At 40.1% G+C, this 6,075-nt stretch overlaps 1 long non-coding RNA gene and 1 other non-coding gene across 2 annotated transcripts; one reads left to right on the forward strand and one right to left on the reverse strand.

The window, feature by feature from the left end:
• Positions 1 to 4,254: 4,254 nt before the first annotated feature.
• Positions 4,255 to 5,717, reverse strand: LOC127120000 (uncharacterized). Its single transcript, XR_007802982.1, has 3 exons — positions 5,319 to 5,717; positions 5,119 to 5,162; positions 4,255 to 4,741 (listed from the first exon to the last, which is right to left on the reverse strand). It is a non-coding gene; the product is annotated as an uncharacterized LOC127120000 (long non-coding RNA).
• On the forward strand, positions 5,314 to 5,534 carry LOC127124778 (small nucleolar RNA U3). The gene has a single exon (XR_007804251.1). It is a non-coding gene; the product is annotated as a small nucleolar RNA U3 (small nucleolar RNA).
• Positions 5,718 to 6,075: the final 358 nt, after the last annotated feature.

Below are 6,075 nucleotides of genomic sequence, written 5' to 3' on the forward strand. Positions count from 1 at the left end.
GAAAAGTTTAGGTCCTATCTTATTGGTTCCAAGGTCATAGTGTATACCGACCACTCGACGATTAAATATTTGCTCACCAAACTGGACTCGAAGCAAAGGCTCATCCGTTGGATCCTCTTGTTGCAAGAATTTGATGTTGAAATCAAAGACAAGAAAGGATCGGAAAATTTGGTGGCGGATCATTTATCTCGCTTAGTTAATGTGGAGGTTACCGCTTCCGAGAAGGAAATCCGGGAAGAGTTTCCTGATGAAAAACTTTTCAAAGTTCAAGTTAGGTCGTGGTTTGCGGACTTTGCGAACCATAAGGCTAGTGGTTTGGTGCCTCCCGACCTAACTTCGAACCAAAAAAGGAAATTTCTCTCGGATGCTAAGTACTACGTGTGGGATAACCCATACTTGTTTAAATTGGGTGGTGATAACCTTTTGAGGAGGTGTGTTACTGGCGATGAAGCGCAAAGCATTCTTTGGCATTGTCACTACTCGCCTTACGACGGACACTTCAATGGGGTAAGAACGGCCACTAAAGTCCTTCAGTCAGGATTTTATTGGCCTACTATTTTCAAAGACGCAAATGCCCATGCGCAAAGTTGTGATAGTTGCCAAAGAAGTGGTGGGATTGGTAAGAGAGACGAGATGCCTCTCCAAAACATCCAAGAGGTTGAAGTATTCGATTGTTGGGGTATCGACTTTGTTGGACCAGTCCCATCCTCATATGGTAATGAATATATGCTTGTGGCGGTTGACTATGTTTCTAAGTGGGTTGAGGCGATTGCCTCACCTCGGGCGGATGCTAAAACGGTAATAATTTTTTTGAAGAAAAACATATTTTCCCGTTTTGGAACCCCCCGTGTGTTGATTAATGACGGAGGGTCGCACTTTTGTAATCCACCGTTAGAAAGCGTTTTGAAACATTACGGTGTATCACATAGAGTGGCGACTCCGTATCACCCACAAGAAAACGGTCAAGCCGAAGTCTCTAATCGTGAGATTAAGAGAATTCTTGAAAAAACCGTGTCGAATTCTAAAAAGGAGTGGTCGCAAAAGTTGGATGAAGCTTTATGGGCATACCGTACCGCTTTTAAAGCTCCAATTGGGCTAACTCCTTTTCAATTGGTATTTGGTAAGACTTGCCATTTGTCGGTCGAATTGGAGCACAAAGCTTTGTGGGCTCTGAAATTATTGAACTTTGATAAGGATTTGGCTGGTGAAAAAAGAAAAGTACAATTGCTTGAGTTGGAAGAAATGCGCAATGCCGCATATCACTCGAGTTGGTTGTACAAAGAAAAGGTGAAAGAGTATCATGACAAAAAGCTTAGGAAGAGGGAATTTGTGCCCGGACAGTTGGTCCTTTTGTTCAATTCTAGGTTGAAGCTATTCCCCGGAAAATTGAAATCTAAATGGTCCGGGCCATTTCGTGTCAAAGAAGTCAAAGAGTATGGAGCTGTTGTCATTGAGGACTTGGAGAAGAAAGATAGTTGGACGGTTAACGACCAACGTTTGAAGATTTATCTTGGCGGTCTTGTGGATCGCAAGAGCTGTGCAATCTGCTTGGATGCTCCTTTGTGAGCATCTCGAACCGTCGAGCTTATCCGACGTTAAACAAGCGCTTGTTGGGAGGCACCCCAACATTGTAAGTATTTACAACTTTGTGTTGTGTGATATTGGTGTTCAAATTGGTGGAACCTTGCTGAATTGTGATGTGCAGTGCTGTTTTGAAAAAAACAAAATCATGTCATGTTCGCTAGCTGCTCGCTAGGCGAAGACAGTAGCGAGCTGATTCGCTAGCTGCTCGCTAGGCGAAGACGGTAGCGAGCCGTTCGCTAGCTCTTCGTTAGGCGAACGTTGCGTGACATAACTTTATTTTATTTTTCAGAGGGCCACTCATTTGGGCCCAAAACCCATTTATTTTGTTTTAGTCTGAATATAGGGTCACGAACTCACTCTCACTTTCACACTTTTCACTTCTCTCTCACACAAAAACTTTGAGAATCATCCTTGTGCAAACCCTAACTGTTGCATTTCAGAATCAATCAACCTCTTCAATCAGGTTTGTTCTGTCTCCATTCCTTTGTGCTTTCAATGTTGTAAATTCTGAAGAATGAGTCATTAGGGTTGAATTTGGGAGAACTCAGAATCCCGTAACGTTCGCTAGCATCTTCACTAGGCGAATCTGTGGCGAGCATTCACTATCACTTCGCTAAGCGAACCCGTAGCGAAGCTTCGCTGGGTCCTCGCTAAGCGAAGCTGTAGCGACCATGACAGTATTTGGTTTTTCTATTTTGATCTCTAATCTGTTTTGTGGTTGTGTGTTGTTTCTTTTCTATGATTTTACAGATGGCATCCAGGTCAAGTGCTGCAAAAAAGAGAAAGGCCGGGAGCACTTCCCGCACTGTGCCAATTCAATTTGACACCGATAAATTCGTTGGGGCGAAGCAACCCACACGATATGTGGCGTTGGAGAAAAGGAAAATCTTACCTGAGAAGAGGTTTTTGATCAACGAACAAGGCGATTATCGGACATTTGCATGGTTGATAAATAGCAAGAAATGGGACAAGTTGATCTCTCCACCCGAAAGCTATGATATTGATATAGTGCGCGAGTTCTATGCGAACGCGCTGCCAATTGACGACGAGCCTTTCACTTGGACTACAAGAGTGTCAGGACGTCAGATTGCTTTTGATAGGGATGCTATTAACCGTGTGCTTGGTGAACCGCTCCATCTGGGAGTTAATGAGAGGGATGCATACCACAGAGATTTGAGGCTCCACACGAACACTGATACTATTTCTGCGGCCCTGTTGTTTGAGGGAAAGTCGGTTGAGGTGAACCCATCTGGGGTTCTTGTGAGGTACCATCGGGAGGATATGATTCCCTTGGCTCAGCTGATCTTGATGCTGGTTCTGACTAACATTAAGCCCAAGTCACACACGTCGACCGTGCCGATCCCAGTGGCACACTTGGTCCACTGTATTCTAACTAATGTACAGATCGATGTGGCGCGAATCATTGCGATTGAGATGAAGTCCGTGGTTGAGAGCGGGCTGAAGTCGGGGGCGCGAGTTAACTGCCCCCTTGCTTTTCCTTGTCTCATCATGGCTTTGTGCCTACAGTCGAGGGTGAAGCTACCCTCCCGCAGTCAGGTAAGGATTCCGTCTGCAATCGACGATCGATATGTGGACAAGTACTGTAAGCCGAAGAACTTCCGAGGTAGTACAGCTGTTGATGATATCGGGGCTGCTGATGGTCCTGGTGCTTTTTCTCAGGAGTTTGATCCTTTCCAGCAAGTTGTTTGCAATTACAATTGGGATTGGATGGCGGCGACTCAGCGCGCCATGATTGATATACATGATTCTATGCACGTATTACAGTTGCAGGTACGTGACCCTTCTGGAGAGCATCCTATGATGACGCGAGAGCAGTTCCTGCAACATGCTAGTTGACATGAGGACATGCCTGTTTTCGGAGAGGGGGCGGGTGTTGGTGCTTCTGATGCTGATGGTTCTGGTGGCGCTGAGTCCGATGATACTGCTGATGATGATGATGGTTCCGGTTCTGAGGCCGGTAGCGAAGAGGATTCTGATGTCCATCATTAACATGGTGAGCATGTCCAAAATCAAGAATTTGGTTAGGTGTTATGGATGAGTATATCAGTTGGATGAAGATCAAGGCAATCATGACCAGCATTATCAAGGAAAACATGATGTGTATTCGCAGCAACATTAATAGGTGACATAGCAGAAAAGGGAAAACAGTATTATAAAAAATAACATTACAAAAAAACTAAGAATTCATGTAAGACAATATCATATAGAAAGTGGGTCTATAGCATGGTGGTTTACTTGCAAAGAAATATATGCTACTGAAATCTCTTGAAAAGGGAAACACAAGTTCCCTAAAAATTTTATCGCTCTTGATTTGTTCAAAGCAACAAGAGCTCGCTTCTTTTAGTAAAACACTATATATCAGTACCTCCATTGCGACATTATTCTTATTTTGCACTAGCCAAACAAAATTAGTTTTTGTGGGAAGCATTACTTTGGTCATCATAAAGATCAGATATATTATTCTCTCAAATCTATAAAATATAACAATGAGTCATGAACACATACTTGTATTTTGTTCCAACAAAAGAGAATGGACACGGATGACTTATGTGTTAAACAATTGCATAATGCTGATTTATTTGATAGTCCATGAGGTAACACTCTTTGTGATGAGAAACTACCCTCTGTTTAAAATGCAATCACTGTTAATAATACATAAGAAAGATAGTTAGTTTAATTCATAATCATATAGGAATGATCCCAGATGCATGTTACATGATAAATGTGTGGTACATAAGACAAGTTATCTAGATAGATGTAAATCCTACCCAACATTCCTTTATTATATAAGAACAAAGTAGATATCAAGTGTAAATTCTAAAATGTTAACCATAGCACTTAAGGTTGATACTGAGTAAAACTCAACAAAAACGTATCTGATTCTGATAATTCAAATATACACCAGAGAAACTTAAATCTAATTTCAGTTGAATGTGACAGCCCCATATACTAGATATAGCTTCTGTGGGAAGGAGACGACTCAGTGTCTTCCTCTGGAATCTTCTCATCGATATTGTCACCCAAGTGTTGCTGAACAAGCTTGAAGAACTCCATCAGCTAAAATCACTCGGCCAGAATCTGGCATGTTTGCCTCATCCATATCTTTGAAGTCCAAGTAATGTTAAGGCTTTTCTACCTGAGAAATAATATATCATGTAAACGCATCAGCTATTCACAGCTCAAATGAAAGTAAAGGGATAATGATAATTTTGTATTCATAGATTGGAATTGAAATCAGTGTATCAAACTGCTTGTAAACAAAATACACTAACTAAGAGTATAGAACCATGAGGTGACACGTATTATCAGTTAATTTAACGCTGCCAGTCTATCCATCCAAAGCAGAATTCTTCTGAGGAGAGAAAATTTGTTTGATTTTAATGAAAATTTCCATATGACAAATTAAAATTGATTAAATAAATGAATTAGCTACTGATAATAACTACCACTAAATATAAATAAAAAGAAAAGAACTTTAGAAACATATTAACGATTTCATCTATAAAATCTTACCAATCATGAAAAGATGCCCCTGTTTGTTGAAATGGTAACAAAATCTGGAAAGATTAAGAGACTTATCAGAAGCATTTTTTTTGAAATATAAGTCCCAAACTGAGAGCTACAACGAAAGGCATTATATTACTCCCACAACGGTTAAGTGAAGAAAATCATAAACGTTTATATAACCAAATCAGAGCACTTAAAAGCACGACCTTACTTGAACAGGATCTGTTCTATAGGCTCGTACTACTGTGTCCTTGATTTCTAAGGAGACAGGAACATAAGTCTGGTGGATGAATCACGACCGTGTGATCAGAGCGTGATTAACGGCCCAGATGATCCGCATGTTGTGGTCTCATCCAAGCTGTAGATGATCGTTCTCGGTTGAGTCTATCAACTGGGGTGGCCACACGGTGTTCTGACAGACTCGATCTTTTTGTTTTCATTGGCGTTAGCAGCACAAAAACACATACCCAGTTTGCTCTAGCAACCTTGCTTCCTTCTTCAAAGTTTGAAGATCCAAGCTTCATAATGCAGAACCAATTTTACTGAAAAAACGTCTACGGAAAAGTGCTTTTTCTTTCTTCTCTTCTTACAGTTTGCAACTAAAATGCTTTTGACCACGCAACTACTCTGAAGGTGGTAATGAACTTCAACATTATGACACAAAAGCTTTTCTACTTAGTAAGTGCTCTTTCAATTAATGGAGATATACATTTTTTTAGCATTTTATTTTTAAAAGTTAAATAAATAATAAAATTATACTTTAAAAATATATATGAATGAGTAACTAAACAACCAAATCGACTCTTTTTAAATCTAAAAGATCATATCCAACTTTTAAAATAAATTAAGTCATAAAAAAATATTAATATTGGTTTTTGTTCATTAAATTTTTGTTTAATTTATTGAGTCGTGTTAACTTATGTCCTTAAGAGTATATTTTGAGATGATTTTACTAAATAAAGA

This window comes from Lathyrus oleraceus, chromosome 2 (assembly GCF_024323335.1).
Source record: "Lathyrus oleraceus cultivar Zhongwan6 chromosome 2, CAAS_Psat_ZW6_1.0, whole genome shotgun sequence".
Lineage (NCBI taxonomy): Eukaryota > Viridiplantae > Streptophyta > Magnoliopsida > Fabales > Fabaceae > Lathyrus > Lathyrus oleraceus.